We start from the raw sequence: 19,140 nt of genomic DNA on the forward strand, positions 1-19,140 counted from the left end.
GGGTGCAGCCACCCGCTCACTCAGGTCCAGGTGAGCCGGCTCATTAGCGCTGGTGCTTCATCCAAGCCCCCGCAACGGCCTCCAAAAACCCCTCCGGGCCATCCAATGTGGCGGAGAATATTCAGTGCGCAGCTGCAGCAGATGGGCCCCCCCAGGACCCCGGGATTCAGCGATGTAGGTGCAAAAATCCAGGGCCGGAGCGGAACAGTTACAAAGCACGTATGCTCACAATGCCATCTTGGCCACGCCCCCTATTTGCCTCCTTAGAAAAAGTATACTTCCTCACGCTAGGAAAGGTAGCACATTCCTTTAATGTAATTCTGAATGGTGAAGCAGTACGAATAAGACTACATCATCTGGACTATTAGTCCACAAGGTGTCTGGTACATGGGACAGATCTGCTTCCCTAACAGAACCAAAAACTCTACCTGGTGTGGGCATCCTTACTTCTAATACTGTCCTCAATGGTATGTCATTTTGAAAGACGACAACTGTTTTCATGGAATCATCACAAAACAGTTGGTCATCCATTTTTCCTGCTTCAATGAAGATAACACATACCCATAAGACATGATTATGGTCACTGGCTGTTAGAGCGCCATAAGTTGGTATCCCCTCTAAAGCCTCTATTTGCAGTATTAATTCAGCATTAGGCATCTAAGAGTCTTGCCAGTGTTGCCAAAATAGAAATTCTTTAGGTAACTCTTGTGTCTCTGCTATGATTGTATATACTGCCATAGTAAATGCATCCATATCTACAGGTCATTCTCTGATCTGACCTTTGGTAGAGGAATCTACTGTTAATGCCATGATCCTGAAAGGTACTGGGCTAACCCATACAAAACTCATAGGACCTGGGTAACATGTGGTATGTAAAACAGTATGGTCCTACTGGTACATGAGCAATGACAAATACAACATTTAATTTGAGCTTTAGTTGAGCACAAAACAAATTCAAACACAAAAGGCAACAACATAAATGAAATGCACTTAATGAAGAGTCAAACAATGGGATTCAGTTTTTGTGTCAAGATTCATTAGTTATAATTCAGCAAAGGAATACATGAAATTTATTGTATAACCGTTGCTCCAAAAAGAAAAGATGTGTTTCAGATGGTGCGCAGTGATATGGAGAAGGTGAAGAAAGGAATAATACAAAGGTAGCCTGTCTACAGGATTTAGTACGGTCTCTTATTTCTCCTTGTTCAATAATCAGTCCCGGCTTGTTAGTCTAAAAAAGTCAACGTTTAGACCCGACTGTTGCACAAGGTGACTTAGATCCTAGCATAGCAGTCTTCATCAGGACAGAGAGAAGTGCGATGAAATGTAGGGCAACCTCACAATGGTGCAAGCGCTCCATGTGATGCGGGAGGTGTAGAATCAATGTACATTCTCCCCTAGCAATTTCAAGAGTGATAGGTGTTCGCCTTAAGTGCTAATTAAATGTTGCATTTGTCATTGCTCACATACCAGTAGGACCCTACTGTTTTATGATCCTGGAAGGTAGCACTCCAGGGATAGAACAATTCATGGTACCATCAGATTCAAAATGAATAGTCATATTTAACTTGGCCTTAATATTTCTCCCTAAAAAATTGGCTAGGGCAGCTGGCGATAACAGTAAACAGCCATTAATGTACCCCCCTCCTACTTCCACCTCAACTGGTTTAGTAAAGGAACCCTCAATACTTCCCCAGAGAATTCTTGAGCGTCCAATGAGCTGTTGGAAATCAGAGGGTCTCCCTCTCTAATACAGGATCTTGTTGCTCCTGTATCTATGAGTAATACATACCTTTTGACATTGAGAGCTACTGTCACAGTGGGTTCCCCATCTGGGATGTATGTCACTGACAATAATGGACACATATAAATACTCTGTGGTTACCTTCCTTATGTATTTCCTCACACAGAATTATTCTGGAAAGGATTCCCTCCTCTCATAATGACACCTCATTGTTCACGTTGAGATGGAGTCACCATTGGGAGTGTTTGGTAATTTTGCTAAGGCGGTACCTGTTGTGCTTGAAGCATTAATGGTGGCTGCATATTTTGTGATGGCGTCTGAGGCACATATATGATTTGCAGATTTGGCAGTGGCTGTACTATTGAGGTTCCTGGCTGATTGTTAACTTCTGCTCTTCCATTTTGTTCATCCCATCTCTTAGTTCTGAAGTCTCTAATGAAATGTCCATACCTCTGACAATATTGACCTACTTGATCCATCCTTTGATGCCATAGCCTACCTCTTCCTATTCCTCCTTGTCCTCCTCTAATACTTCCCTTTATCCTTACATTATCCTGTTGTTGAGGGTACTGTTGTCGAGTAGTCACTGGGACCAATCCCACAGATATTGCAGTCATCTGAGTCGTGACTGCCACTTAAGCTCCTTCTATTGCTCCTTTCTTTGCCAACTTTTGATGCACTAATTTAATTGCTGATTTTTATGTCACCTCTTGTTTGTCCATTTTTCTTTCATCCTATCAAGGAACTGCGCGGGATCCTCATTTTGCTACATTGATTGAGCCATGAGAGATCTAATGTCTGGCCTATCAGGATACACTTTCCTCAGCTGATCCAAAACCACTGTTCTAACCAAATCAAATGGAGACCAATCATATCTGGTGTCAGTGAGGGCAACGTTTCTCATTTCAGCTTTTCGAAAATCAATGTCTGTTTCATCTTCTATAAGCGAGTTAAGAAGACACTTTATGCACCCTACTTCCAAGGTGATACCTCCAGTTTGCTGTTCGAAAGCTCAAATCCATTTCCCTGCCCCCTCTGTAAGCAGCGGTAGTCATTTCTTGGGTCCAAGGAACATAACTAGGTGCCCCAGGTCCCCTGCTTATCAGGGCGCATCTGTAAGGGAGTGGTAGAACGCTGGGGATAGTGCTGTCTAGCATATTTCTGACATACAAAGGAACATTTCAGCATGTAGGGATAATCCCATTCTAGATCTCCCTCACTAAAAAGAATGCAATCCTCAGCATTCGCCATATCATATGGATCAAAAAGCCTTCCCTTCTGTGGTCATGGATTCATCTGTGAGGCTAACCTTTTAGTCCCATCTACTAAATTATCCCCATATGGCACACCACTGTGGCAGCTATTTTCTTCTCCTTCAGCGACTATCTCACTAGGGGTGAGATCTGTGCTGTGCAAAACTGATTGAAAATTAATTTGCTGTACTGGTCTATCATGTAGTGTCAATCCTGCAATGGCCTCACAAGATTCCATCCTGAGGTCTGGGTGGCCTTGTATTCCCTGAAACTGCAATCGCTCGAGCTCTGTTGCTCAAGTTTTCCTAACTCTAGAAAGCATTTTCTGCACTCCTTTTTTAATATCAAGATGATTAGGCAATGGCCTTGCACTCTTTGTGTGATCCAAATCGATAATGGTTTTTTCTTGAATATTAACATCATAGGTAAGGTGCCTAGCCTTTGGTGGTTGAAGCATTTCATCAAAGCTATCCACACGCTTAAGTATATACTCTTCCATTTGTTATTCGCCCAATCTTCCCTGAATCTGTCCTGAAAAATTATTGTGATATCCCTCTCTCCTCACTTCCCTTGCCTCTCTTCTACTCTCACTTCGTGATATCCATTCTTAAACACTTTATGGTGAAACTATTACGTTCCCCTTCTGCCAAGTAAGTAGACTACCTTCAGTCCTATTCCTTTCTTGGGATACTGCCCATTCAACCTTACCTACAGCCCTATACACTAGTCACTATATCAAACATCATCTCCATCTCTTTTCTGTGGGTGGACATCTGCTTCCTAACTGCCCTTCCTTTTGTGTCTCTTCTGTGCAACAAAAGCAATGTTGCTGATGAAACATGTAACTGGTCATCACTATCTCATGGTCTTTGCTGTTCGCTTCTGTCTTCCTGGGGAGAAACTGGATCTAAATGTATGTTAAATGTGTTTCTAGGTGTCCTGAAAACTGGTAGTCACCTACCCTTACTTGCTGCCTAGATATACTTGCATGTTTTTGCTTTGGCATTTGTAGAGTAACATTAGAGGTAACTTTTAGAGATTGTAAAGGGGTCTCAATGTCGGGGTTCTCAAATACCACTGAGGTTTCCTGGAGCTGTACCAGTGAATAAATAGCAGGTACCTTGGGAGAGGTGTTCATAGGATCATGTAGGGGTGGGGGAATAGACGGGGTACTATGGATATCAACTTTCGAGGGGTTCTTAGGCTTCTCAAAAAAATCTTGCCATAAAGCTAAAGTGGCTTCTCGCTTCTGTAATTTGGCTCCTGCATATTTACGTCTGAGATGTGTACCAATATGCTCTAGTATTTTGTCGTCAAGTCTCCCTTCTTTTGGCCTGGGATTTGTATGCTTCTGGGAGGATTTAAACCGTTCTAAATAATATTTTTGCAATTTTCTCTGATCATTTGGAAATATCTTTTCTATATGCACTAAGGGAGTCTCCATGACTATTCGTATTTCAAATTCTTCTACAATGTAATTTTTTTTATCTTTCTGATCAAATATTACTCTTACTTTAAAACTTACACACGTTTTTAAAAAACAAGAACATTCATCAACTTTGCCTTTATCAATTGTGCAATACACATGAAAATAACATTATGCAGCATTACACAACATCATACTGAGGCCACATTTTATTTATATACACACACACGCACTCACCATTAGCATAAGAAATATGAACACTTCAACTACTTCTAAATGTTAATCAGCATTATTGTACTCTTAACGATAAATACACCTGGCAACCACAAGTCATTTGCCTCTGTGCTCAGAGAGGATAATCTTTTCAAACCATGTCTCTCTTTCGAATGACTTCTGGACATAAGGTCCAGGGCAGTAATTTGCGTGTTCAGATCGTACCTGGAGGTAAAGTGTGGCTACATCAGCTTTGCATCTGTCCCTGTATGTCAAACATTGGAACACATATTGGCACCTTCCAATTTCAAATTTCTCATATTGACCAATTCCGACTTTATATTGGGACTAACAAGGTAACCAGTTATGTAGCGACTTTCCTGACATTGTGCAACACATGTACACAATCTTACATGCAATACCCTTATGTCTCTTATAACCTTATATCTCCTATATCTACATCTGTGTTTACTATTGCCAAGGGAAACTACGGATACAATATATACAAAAACAAGGACCATTGTCTGCATTGTCCTCACGTTAAAAAGATGGCAATCTCTGGATCCTACCAGTCCCCCATGTACAGCCAGAAATTCAGAGAACACAGTGGCTGCTTTCCTTATCAAAAGGTGTGCAATAATCTATGCAGCAGGGGTAGGTGGTCTTACGGCTTTAGCAGTCAGGTGAGGGCAAGCGGGACTTCCAGGCTGGCTTGCTAACTGTTGCAGGGTGATTTTAAAACTTAACAAAATTAAAAAAGACAGACTCCTCTTTTGCAATGTAAAGACAGCTTTTTACTGTTGTGACCTGGAAATCGGCCCTCCTCACACAGGCAGGCAGCCGGTCTCAATTTGCTGTTTCACAGTCAGCTTCTTATATACAAAATAAGAAAGTACTTTATTACAGACCAGAAAATAATAATTGACTTAGTAGTTACAGATTGAAAGTAGAAAGCATTAAAATGCACGTGGCCCCGTAACCTCAAACTCAAAACTAATCCTCTACCCAGTCTTTATTGCAGTTTCCAACAATGCTTAACAAACTAACCAGTCTTCATTCTTGAATGCATGTATATTTGTGGTAAATACAATTTTAGTGGTATGTCTGCTTTATCATCGTGCCCCTAAGACCTTAGTATATTTTTTTAAGTAATTTTATCTCCTGCTCTTACTGTCTAGTCAAGCTTCAATCTATTTGGAAACCCAAAATAAGTGCCAATAAACCAATGTGCTAAAGCCATACAGTTCTTTAAGCTTGTTAAACACGAGTTGCCTTTTAACTGCATCGCTTTCAAGTTATTTATTTTATGATGTCCTCATGTGAACTCTTCGAATATATTCTTTTACTTCGCATGCGTAACATCGCATGCCTTTACAACGCGGTTGTTACAACAACCGCGTTGTTACCACACCAACTATCACATCACTAGTCATTTCAACGACTTGCTGTGGGGGCGGGCTGGACTTAGGAATTGTATTATTTACTATTCCTACTTCAGTTTGTGCAACAGCAGGGAAGGTGTTGGATTCTAAATCCAAAACCAGTGCGCCCCCTACAGCAAGTCGTTGAAACAACTTGCGATGTAATGGTTCACGTTGTAACAACGCGGTTGTTGTAACAACTGCATTGTAAAGGAATGTGATGTAAGGCATGCGTTGTTATGGCTGTTTCCCAAACTCTTCGCCTCTCTCTTGTCTGTACGACATTTTGACCCACACTGTTCTCTCACTATGTATGACTGTGCAATGCTTTCTGCTGGTGTTTGTTGTTTCGCTATGTTTTCATATTTCACATTTTCCACAACAGTTGTCTCATAGTGGTTGTAGCGGTGAACCCCGATCGAGAACATCATGACCCATTCCCACACATAGCATTTGACAAATTGCCTCTTAACTCACTATGAGAGAATCATTTTGGCAGCAGAAAATGTTTCCATCAAGAGATGTAACACACTAAACCCATCTTATCTTTTGCCGAATCCAGAGGGAGATGATGAGGGCAAATTTTACCACAACTGTGCTCGCATTACCAAGTTTTTGCACAAAACCGAGACCTGACAAACTAGATGTACCTCTTCCCGAATCTGACCGCACTCTTTTTGTTGATGGGTCCTGCCTAAGAGACCGACATGGTATCTTAAGAGCCGCTTATGGTGTATGTACTCTGAGTGGAGTCTTGGAAGCATCCTACCTGTGCCATGTAAGTTCTCCACAAGTAGCCAAACTGATTGCCCTGACAAGATCTTGCTGTGATTCAGAAGGTTCACGAGTCACCATTTACTCTGACATTTACTATGGGTTCAGAGTGTGGATAACTTACGATGTCTGTGGTCACAGCGAGGCTTCATGACCTCTTCTGGTTCTCCTGTTTTGGCACTGCATAAGTACTTTACACATTACCCTAAGGTATGCCTGCCTGCTCTGTGCCACAACTACCAGGAGGTTGAGTTCAGGTTTATTTAGGGACTTTATGGTTTACCCTAGCCAGTTATTGTCATTATTCCTTGAAATGGGCAGCTCCCCTCCTCAAATAATAATCCACTTCCTATACTAGTCTCCTGAGGTGATGGAGCATCAGAAACGTCTCTTTAAAGGGCGTGCAAGTGTACATACATAGTATGGTAAGAGCTTGTCAGTGGCGGTTAGCAGTGAAAATGCATTCTTACAAGGGAAGGGAGAGGATCAGCTCATCTGACCACTTTCAGTTCCAATTTATGAAACAAAATGTGGGGTCCATCAGATTTATTAAACCACTACCTGACATCTTGTCTGCCTTCTCAACTTCCCTCTGGGCATCCCTCTGCATACCTCCCAAAGAAAAGAGAGCTCGTACCACCTTCTTCTGTTTGTCGTAGGTCTGTAGAGGTCTGCCCCTTGTTGGACAACTATTATGTACATAGGTCTACAGTTGAGAGGGGTCTTACTTACAAGGATACTGGCACATTAAGAGCCCACTCAAAATGGTCTCTGTGCAACAACATATGTTTAAAACAAATTTATGGGCATGTGTGGAATTCTGCATGTGCAAGCTTAGACTAAGAACCTGTGTGATCTTGTGCTGTGATATGCTGTCAACCTATAAAACCCATGACCATGGTAAAGTATTAGAACCCTAAGCTGTAGATAAGGATACCAAATTGACCTTGTGGGTGCTCGCTCATTCTAGGCGCAGAACACCACCATTTGCTAATTTTTTGTACTTGGATTGGGAGTCCCACTCAGATTACATGGTTGGACCGGGCTTTCCTGTGAAGATGGAAAACGCCATTGGTGAATGATAACAGCAGCAATCAAAGCAAAGGGGATGAGGCTAACACATCAGAAGTGCCAAGGCACAACCAGCAGTCATGTCTGATTTTCCCTATAAGGAGAGAGGAGGTACTGGATGCCACGGTGATTCTCAGCTACACTTGGCTTTTCTCCTCTACTCATCTCACTATCTGATATGTGATGAACATCTGTTTTCCCTAGGTGAGACTGCAGCTGGGCCAATTGTTCTCCGATCATAGAACCGGAAGTAACACTGGGAACAGGTACAAACAAGGAGAATCTAATACTTGTTTTTGGCTGTGTTTCTTGCTACTGTTTGAGTTTTTGCTTCTTTTACGACTGATGTGACTTGCTCAAAGCTAGTAAAACAAGCACTGAGAGACATTCTCGAGGGACGAGTCTCAGTCATGACACCCAAGACCAAAATAGGGAGCATTTCTATTATCTTCTCACGTACTTCAGCCAACAATTGGCACTCCAGAATTGAAATCATGTTGAACAGTGCAGATATGATGATCCAGCCTTTTGACATACTCTCCTGCTGGAGCATCTCGATAGCTCATTTTAAAAATTACCTGTCGGCTAATAAAGAGAAAGATCTATCCAATAGGTCTATTCTACCACCAAAAGGCCTATCCCACTTCACCTGGTGGGGGAGAAATGCACAAATGTTCTTCACTCTTCCAAACAAACGCTGGGGAATAATTATAATGCCTAATAGCAGCTATAAATGGGCAGCACAGCACACAGTCAAAATCTGACTGCGAGAGGTTCATTGTCAAACTATGCAAGGTCTGGACAAAACTATAATCTCATTCTATGCTCGCCTGTGCAATCCTGCCAGCACACCTGAGCTAGACCAAACAGATGAAGAAATTCGAGCTGAAATAATCCAGGTCTGCTAATCGCAAAAACTAAGGAGAGAATTCTACACCAAGTGAAAATGACACTACTGGCTATGCTCACTCTAGAGCATTCTCTTGAATTATCAGAGGTGGGTGCTGCTTACATGGTAGCCTCTCTAGCCACTGCCCCAGCAAAATAGAACTGGTTAATCAGTGAGCAAAGAAAGTGATGTGTTACTCGAGATGCCTATCAAGTAACCTAATATATTCTGAAGTAAATATAGCAACCCTGAATATAGGATGTGACCTGCCAGCACAAGGAAAAACTGTTTGCCAAAGCCTGCCGATCATCAAGTGGCAGCAAAGTGGAGATGGACTTTGTGTGTATGCCTTTGCTGGTGGTTTATTGTTTTCTGGTTTGTTTATATTTTTATTGGATGGGGGGGTCCTCTCTCCGGTGAGCTTTTTACTTGTGGCCCTTTTGGGAGGGTCCATCCAGTCACATCTGTCTGTGTGGTCCCTTCCATGGTCTGTCCCCCTTTCTCGGCTCCATAGCATAAGACATATATCCCCATGGTTCTTTACAAGCTGATGGAAGTTAAGGTAGTCAGCTATAATGTCGGAGGCCTTATCAATCCTACCAAGCGGAGGGCAGTGCTCTCCTTACTCGAGCATTCGGAGGAGGATATATTTTTACTTCAAGAAACCCCCCTGCTTCACAAAGATAGACACCGTATGCAATCCAGGGGGTTACCCTTGCAGTTCTGGTCTTCAGGGAAGAGTAAGAAGGGTGGGGCGGCCATCCTGTTTTTCAAACGCTTTAGAAGTTCCATAGAGGGCTCAATGACAGAGATTAAGGGGCACCTCTTTCCCATGAGGCTACAAATCAGCACCTACAACCTCACAATAGCCTCAATCTATTTCCCAAACGAACATCAGGAGAAGTTCCTGACTGAGGCCCTGGCCGAGGTTCTCCACACGACCGACTCCTTGGTTGTGGTGGGTGGCAATTTAAATTTGGTCATGGATGCAAGGATGGACCGCTCTAACCCGAGGACTGGGGGGGCAGGATCTATGTCAGGGAGTGGTAGGGAGTGGTAGGAGGATTGTGGGATCAGGGACGTATGGCGGAGCCACCACCCCAGTGCTAGAGACTATACACATTACTTGATAGCTCATAAGTCTTACGCCTGATTGGACCTCTTTCTTGAAACCCAGGCCGCATGGGTATGCACATCTTTTCCGCACCCCAAAAATTATTTTTTACTTGAAGGTTGGGGCTGCTGAATGCCAGCTACCCTTTGTCATGTGTGGAAATATGGAAATTGGTGCTCTGTGATCTGTCAGGAAAAGAGATGCTGGAGTCTGCCTTGAAGAATGCAGCTGGCTGACTGCTGAGGAAGAGTGCTAGAGGTACTCTTGCCTGAAGAAAATCATACCTATAAGGAGTGAACTGTGAGGAACTGGGAGTGGAACAGCTTGGAGCTGTGTGCTGCTAAACAGAGATGTATCTACACCTCAGGCTGTGTGGAGAGGTTTCGAGACCCCAGCATTACTGCTTTGTGTCCAGGAAATTATCTCCTGTAGCTGAGACATGCCCAGGGATACCACAAATGTATTTTGTGGTATCCCTCCCATGAAGATATAGAGCCTGTGATTAATTGGACTGAGAAAATCGTGATCACATTTGACAGCCTTATCTGAAAGTGCCCTAGGCAGCTTAGCACTAGGTCAGACCACTCTCCAGAATCAGTGGTGGCCTCAGTCTCTATCTCCTGGTCACTGCTGCGACATATGGTGGGCTGGTTGTTTGGGTGACTGGGTTGTGTTTGGGTCCGAGAAAGATTGCCCCAGAGAAAATTCAATGGAACACAACCAGAGAGCTGAGTGCAAACTCCTCATCGTTGATGGTGGTGCTGCCTGTCTTCGTCAGGAAGGGGCAGGTGCACCACATGCAGAAGGCTTGGTCTGAGGCAACATCAACTGGGCTGAGGCAGAGCAACTGTGATCTCACTTGTTGGGTTGGTAGGAAACACAACATTCAATAAGGTCTCATGTTCTACTGGCACTCACAGCCTTGGTCTGTCTGAGGAACAACAAAGATAGAAATGTAATGTCACCCAGGGAGAATTTCATTGGGTACTATCCACGATCCACCTTACCACAGTTACTTGAGAACAAATTGATGGACTTAAAAGAGTACAAATAAGAATTGTACCCACCACTTATTCAATGAGGGCTAATGCCCTAACTTTCATTTTAGAACTATATTATACCTTTCTCAGAGGAGCGGCATAGATTAGTTCTATGAGTCTCAGCACACAGCGATTATTGCTTTCACAACTTTGTATTATTTGTTTGCTCTCAATTGTATGAACTGTTTAGATTTCTATGTTAGAACTAGGACTTTTCATGTGCACCCACTGCTACTTTACCAGCCACGGCACAAGGACCAGCACACCAACCAGCCCTACCCCGAACACATCACAGACATCACCTGTACAAAACACCAACTCGCATGTGCCCTTCTCAACCCACGCTTACTATGCAAGCATTCTTTTGAATTATGGGACCTCATCGCCACCCTCATACTGGGCATCCATTATCCACAACAAAACCATACAGTGTACTAGCACCACCGACAACACCACCACTCCCATGGAACATCTCAATTTCATGCTCCACATGGATGACAAGACAACTATCAGAGGTACCCTCACATTCTGACCCATGGCCCTTCCTCCAGTTTCTGCAGCACCATCGCCGACTACAATGAACCCTTCTTCTTCAGCGACCTAAATTTCCACGACTCCAATGACAAAAACACTGCACCCCCCGAAATATGAGCAGCCTCAGATTGACCCAGATTGTCCACCACCCTACACACACTGCTGGACACACACTAGACCCAATTTTCACCTTCAGCAACCGTATCAAATACAGCCACGTCATAGAATTCACATGGACCGCTCACTCCATCATCCACTTCAGCATCTCCAGCCCCCGCACCATCACCCCCAAGATGACCAACACCACCCACTGGAGGTAGAACAAAATCTCTGAGACCCGAGGTGCAAATGCCCTCAACACCTCCAAGCTTACTACCGACACCAACCTCGCACAGTGAGTGAAAAACTTTAATGCATGGATCACAAATTCCACAGACAGAATCATCCCTCTCAAGAGCAACATCCAGAGAAAATCCTCCAAAATGGCCAGATGGTACATCCAAGAAGTCAGGACAGTGAAATAAGACAGCAAACAGTTGGAGAGAAGATGGTTCAAGGACACCTCGGACAGGGCAGCCTTCAAGCCCTCCCTCAACCTCTACCACCACCTGCTGGGGGCAACAAAGGAGACAGCTCTTTCCGGACACATGGAATCCAGCATCAACAACACCAAGGAATCTTTCAACATTATTATGGAATTCTCTTACCTGTCTGCCAGCAAAAACAACCTCACACCATCACAGGAGTTGTGCAACAACCTCGACCACTTCTTCATTGACAAGATCGCAACCTTATACAGGAACTTCAAACCCCAACCCACACCTACGGACTTCCTTGACAGATACAACACCACCGTAACTGACACACACTGACCATCTGGAATATCCTCTCAACCCATGACACCACCTCCACCATGAAATCCATCCACTCAGGAGCTCCTACAGACCCATGCCTGCACCAAACCATCAACCTCATAAACCAAAGGTTTAGCCAGGAACTCACCATCTTACTCAATACCTCTATCACTTCCGCAACATTTCCCGACACCTGGAAACACGCAGATGTCAGACCACTACTCCAAAAACCCTCCGCTGACCCCAGCAAACTCAAAAACCTCTGGACAATCTCTCCCATCCCATTCCCAGTGAAGGTACTGGAAAGGATTATCAACAATCAACTCTTGACACACCTGCTACTCGACTCCTCCCAATCTGGCTTTCGCAGCAATCACAGCACAATCGCAAGCACTGATGACATACGAACCCTCCTCAACTTTGGAGAAACAGCTGCTTTGATCCTCCTCGACCTCTCAGGAGCCTTCTACACCGTATGCCACCACACTCTGATCGAAAGGATCTAACATATCGGCATCTAAGGGGACGCGCTCAGATTGATCATCTCCTTCTTCACAAAAAGAACCCAGAGGATCCACATCTCACCTTTCACCCATGAACAATGTTTGCACCCCATATGTTTTAAAGGCAAAAGCACCCTCTCAGAGGCTATTTCAGATAACCAAGCCTGTTTGGGATGTACTGGCAGGGCAGGTGGTGCCCAGCGGTACACCCGCAACAATGGAAGAATGGGGGCAGGAGTATTGCTTTCTTGGAGATGTTTCCTTTAGTCATAGCGATCACAGTGTGGATGCAGAGCCTAGCGCATAGAAAGTTCATTTTTGGGGTGGTTAACATGGCAGTGGTGCAGGTGGTCAACAAGCAGTCAGCAAGAGATGAGCAGGTCCTGAAGTTGATGAGAGTATTCATTCTAAGTTGTCTGAAGTGTGATAAACAGTTGCGGCCGAAGCACATCCCGGGAGTGGACAATGACATTGCAGATGCTTTGTCTCGTTCGCAGTGGGGGAGGTTCCAAGGACTGGCCACGGAGATGTAGTTTCAGAAGACGCTGGATGCTGCAACTGATGGTAGGGCCATTAGGAGTTTCTACGAGACGGGCATATGGCCAGGATCTGGCAGGCCTTTATAACAGGAGGGGCAAGGAGGAGGACAGGGACTTGGGCCGGAGAGGAGGATGTCATACAGTTCATTATGTCTCTGATAGGGGTTCGGTGAATTTCACTGTTGCTGCCAAGCTAGCGGGGATAGCACTCATGGACAAGTTGTGGTGGGGATATGCCCCTTCGGCAGGTGAATTAGGAAAGTGTATGCTGAAAGGTAGGGCCAGGCAAGCAGGGAAAGGACAGCGGGCCAGGATGCCGGTGTCAAAAGCATTATTAGGCAGGATGATAGAGGAGCTACCCAGGATATGCATTAGCTTACAGGAAGCAGATTTATTTGCTGCCTTAATGTAATGGCTGCATTTCAGAGCATTCAGAGTATCAGAGTTGTTGGGGAGGAAATGGATTGCAGACCTTCATTGAGGGAAGTACACGGAGTGAAGCGGTCATGATCCTCCTCACGCCCTTGAAGACGGACCAAAGGGGTGTGTTGAAGACAGTATTACTAGGGGCCAATGAAGAGGCTTTGATATGTCCCGTTCGATGGGGGTACGTATTACAAACATGGACATGTGTCTTTTCAGGTGCAATAGCAGGGCCAGAGTCGGAGGCGCTAGCCATTTGCATAGTCGGGCATTTATTCGTCAAGTTGGCAGAGAGACACTAGCTTTAAAAAGGGAAAGGTGTTAACTTAGGATTGGAACCTGCCTTGTTTAAAATAATTTGGGATGGGAAAGGGGGTTTGCCCTGGCACAAGCTCAATCCCAGTTTGAATAAATTGATGCACAAATGTTCTAATAATTAATTTGGGGAGAATGATTTAGTGGTTTGCAAGGGTTTGGCCCTACTAAAGCAAATGAAAAGGGACTTGAGGGAGATTAGGAAGCAGTGGTCGGGATGCTTTGTCGTTTGGACTGAATTCATCCCTGGAAGACAATGGAGGGTGCCGCCATTGATAAAGCCAGGAGGAAGATAAACAGGGACATGAGGGTCTTTTGTGGTGAGTCAGGTTTCGGTAGAGTGGAACAACCAGAACTAAGATATGCTGCAGTGTACTTTTTCAGGGTTGATGGCGTTCATTTGTCTCACTACGGGATGGAAATTTACCTGATATACAAATAAAGGAAGTTTTAGACAAAGCACTATACATACGAAGATACCCAAGAATAGCCTAGGTGATGGGGGGGGGGGGGGTTGGCAGGAAAGTTATAGGGACTGTTTCTGAGTGGCGTCTAGTAGCTGGTTCTGTACAGTTTTCCTGTTCACTTTATGGTTGGGAACAGGTTACTCCAGGCGCAGATAATAAGGGTAGGATATACTTAGTTAGGTAGATATTTAGACAGGTAGAGAAGATGTTACAGGATTTAAAGGGTCACCAGTTATTGACTTAGTTGGGGTTGTTAAATAGTTGCAAAGAAAGGAGAAGGGCGGGGAAACTTTAGGGGTGGGGTGGAGGATATGTAGATGAAAGATTTATAGCGGGGTTTAGTCTTGTGAGGCATAGGACAAGGTTATGTTTTTTGTAATATGCACCTGTTTTCAATAAAGTGTCCTTTTTCACACATCTTGAAATTTGATTGTGGTCCATTCTGGGCAGGTGGCCCAATGGGGCTTTAGGGAGGCTCGCACCCCCAGGGTTTTTGGGCCATTGGTGCAGCCTGCGACAAATTGGTCTCTCTATGGGCTGCACTTGGGCTATGTGCTTGGGTGTTTAACTGGAAATTTTAGAGGCTGTGTTACCATTTTGTAAGGTGACATGGCAGCCGGCAGTTAGGGACAGTTTCCGATCCCCTCCTACCGACCCTTTAGAAGGTAAGATGGGAGGGTTATTTTGGTTATTATGGGATGGATGGCCGAATTTGTTGGGTACAGGTGCATCGGAGGAGTGAAAATGCATTGTAATTGGTTGTCACTTGAAGCAGGTTCATGGCGCCTGGAAGCTAGTTCTGTTCAATTTTACAGTTCACTTTATAGTTGGGAACAAGTTACTCCAGGAGCAGGTAATAAGAGTAGGATAGGAGATACTTAGGGGGGACGCGCTTTCCCGTGAGGGGAACGGCTCCAGGGGTCCACTCGCCTGCCTTGCTGCCTTGCTCTCTGCCCCGGACTCTGAGCTCCCGCACCTGCGCTCGCAGCCCCTGTGACTACACTTCCCAGGGGGCTGCGTGAGGCGCGTGCTGCTACCATCATCAGGAGGGCGCCGGTGGCATTTAAATCCGGTCCGGCCCTCCCGCAGCGCGGGACGCGCTTTCCAGCACCAGCCTCACCTCCTGCTTTTGCTGCCGCCGTGAGGGGAACGGCTCCAGGGGTCCACCCGGCTGCCTTGCTGCCTTGCTCTCTGCCCCGGACTCTGAGCTCCCACACCTGCGCTCGCAGCCCCCGTGACTACACTTCCCAGGGGGCTGCGCGAGGCGCTTGCTGCTAATAGAGTTCTTCTTAAGAAATTAGAGAATTTAGAGAGGGATATGCTCTCCATAAAAAAAATGTTGGAGGCGTTATCCCAGAAGGGAAACACCGATAGGGCAAAAACCCCGCAAACTGTTACACCTGCAACAGTATTGACACTACGCAACCCAATAGAACCTCTAAATCCTAGTTTTTTGTCAGAAGGAGGGCATCTAAAGAAAGGGTCCCTGGATCAAATGCCACATGATAGGGACTTTTCAGCTGGACGGCATAGTCTTAGTTTCAGGTCATATGCTAAAATTATGAGAACACGGGGTACAGTATCTGGAAATAAGCCATCTGAGTACATCATCTTTTAATGACACTAGGTCCGTTAGTAACGGAATGCCTAGGGCTGATCTAAACACTTCTCTGCTAGATAATGCCAAAAGAAACTCTAGTGCAATAGTTTATATGACCGGGGTCCCAAAACCAAATACGAACTCTGGGTATGAAACTGGCTCCGACATGTGAGGGGATGCAGATCCATCATCAGGGAGGATATGACTAGCGTCAAGAGATTGTCCCTGCACAGACTGCATCGAAATCCAACTATGCAACGAAGCACTGGCAGAGATTTTAGTGGCCCTTGAGTTTCAGACTTGCCCTCCTAAATATTCTAATATCCAGATCAGATGCCTGCCCTCCTGGTCCGTAGTGGGGGTTAATGACTACTCAGATCTAAATAGAGTAGATTGACTATCCGAAGATAATTGTAGCATTTTTCCGGAACTCAGTCCCAATATGGGTGTTATGGAGAATACTTCTGGTGCAATTAATGCATCTTTTAGCTCGCCTGTAAGGGAATTATTGAATCAGGAGAGAAGGGAGTTATACACGGGAGGGGAAGGTAATCTAGGGGTGATCCGGATTCTCTCCTGGAACATTGCAGGCCTCAAAAAGAAACTGGCCATTCCAGAATGGAATTAATTTATTGGCAACTACGAGGTGCGCATGTTCCAGGAGACCTGGAGCACGACCTCCCTTTATAAGATAGGGTACTCCACCTTTTTTATTCCTGCGGTAAGCCTTCGGGGGGACTCCATATTTGGGTTAAGGTATCATTGAACTGGGATATCATTGTTCATAACTCCAATTCTGAAGATATTTTACATCTATCCTTTAAAGGACCCTTGAACGGTAATAGAGTAGAGCTGTTCAATGTAAATGCTAGAGGAACCCCGGGGGCTAAAAACTCGGTTACAATTTCATTATTAGAATTGGCCCTATCAGGTATCCCCCCACGATCCAACATAATTGTGGGAGGTGAACTGAACTGCACGTATGAACCCCTAAGTGAGGAAGACCTATTGGGGTCCAATGAAGAAGACTTGAAACATTCTATTCCTGCGTTGAGTCCGAGACCAATCAAGAGGTGGTCGGCTAGGGCATTACAGATCGATGCTCTAACATTGGAATATAATTTACGTGCACTAAATGGTAGAACGCCCTCGGATCCAAATGGGGCCATGACTTTTAATAGACTTAGCGTCCCTCGCGTATTGATTACATTCTCCTGGACACAAGATTATGGGGGAATGTGGCTGATATGGAGGTCAAGCAGATGCCGGATAGTGACCACAACCCCCTCTGCATGGAATTCAGATGGGACCGCAAGAGGAAGACAACAAGTGGTCCATTATTTACAAAAGAAGTAGTTCCATCTAATTCCAACCGCAGATTAAAATGGGATAAGGTGGCATGCCAAGAGAATATCCTGACTAGCATAGGCGTCTTGGTTGCATCAAGAGTGCGGAACTCTCTGTGCTCAATGCTGTGCGGGATGAAGGAAACGGACCAGATCTTAGTAGAATCTATGGGGATCTTATAGTAAATTTAGGTTCATATTTTATGGTCAAGGTTGCTAGAGGGCATAAAAACAAACTAGTTAAAAGTGGTAATTTATGGTTTACAGCTGATTGTAGGAAAAAGAGAAAGGCTATTTCACTAGCTCTCCGCAAAAAAGATCCTATAGCCGTAAGGTTGGCCAGAAAGGAATATACCAGTACCATAGAACTAGCAAAACGGGCATGGGAGGAAGACCACTGGCAGGAACTCAAAAGGGCGGCCTCTGTAAAAGATTCTACTTTATTTTGGGACTTAATAAACAAACTCACTAGAAGGGGAGCAGAGTCTGTCCCAAATCATATAACTGAACAGCAATGGTACTCCCATTTTTCGAACCTTTATTGCTGTGAGGCTGATTCAGAGCAATTGCTAGATGCCGAATCAGAACTAGAATTGGATTAAACCAGTAGATCCTTTTACACTTCTTGAGGTTCAATTGGCCATTAAAAACATAGCGCCCGGGAAGGCCGCTGGCCCGGATGGCCTGCCAGGTGATTTACTCCTACATGATCCCACTCCATGGGCTAATTTTATCCTTCTCCTGATGAACCTTCTGGCCCAGGGCCACCCAGTCCCTGAGTCATGGAAAGGAGCAGAAGTGGTCACAATATACAAGAAGGGGACCAAAGAGGACCCTGCCAACTACAGACCTATAAGTCTAATTGATGTAATACAGAAGGTGGTTGGCAGGGTTCTCATCTCTAGAATGGTGTCCTGGCTAGAGGAGGGAAACATCCTAACGCATTTACAAGCGGGGTTCAGGCAGAAGGTGGGTACGATGGACCAGGTTTTCAGATTTTCTGCGACATACTGGAAAACTGTGTCCATCGGGAAAGGCTCCCTATATCTAGCCTTCATAGATCTGAAAACCGCCTTCGACCTTGTGCCCCGTGCCAAACTTTGGCAAGTGCTTCAGGACATGGGTCTCCCACGATACCTCTTCGAGTTGATAAAAAGATTACATGAGGGCACCTATGCAAGAATTAGATGGGGGAGTCAGGGCGAACTGACTAAGAGGATACCAGTGAACAGGGGGGTCCGTCAGGGCTGAGTGATGGCCCCGACTCTGTTCTCCCTCTTTGTAAATGGGGTGGCAGACCATTTGAGAGAGGATCCAGCCAATGCCCCCACCTTGGCGGGTGAAAAGATACCGACCCTCCTTTTCGCGGACGATACCCTCCTGATGTCCAAAACTCCCTCTGGTCTTCAGAAACTTCTAGACAGGTTTAGCCTGTTCTGTGAAGAACGTGGACTAATCATCAATACTACCAAAACAAAACTGGTGGTACTGTCCCAGACGAAAAAATCCAGGAAGATTAACGTTGCCCTCAATGGATCAATGCTAGAGGAGGTGGATGCTTTTGACTACTTGGGAGTAAGGGTCAATTATAGAATGAAATGGGACACCCATGTG

Source organism: Lissotriton helveticus, chromosome 12, assembly GCF_964261635.1.
Source record: "Lissotriton helveticus chromosome 12, aLisHel1.1, whole genome shotgun sequence".
Taxonomy (NCBI): Eukaryota; Metazoa; Chordata; class Amphibia; order Caudata; family Salamandridae; genus Lissotriton; species Lissotriton helveticus.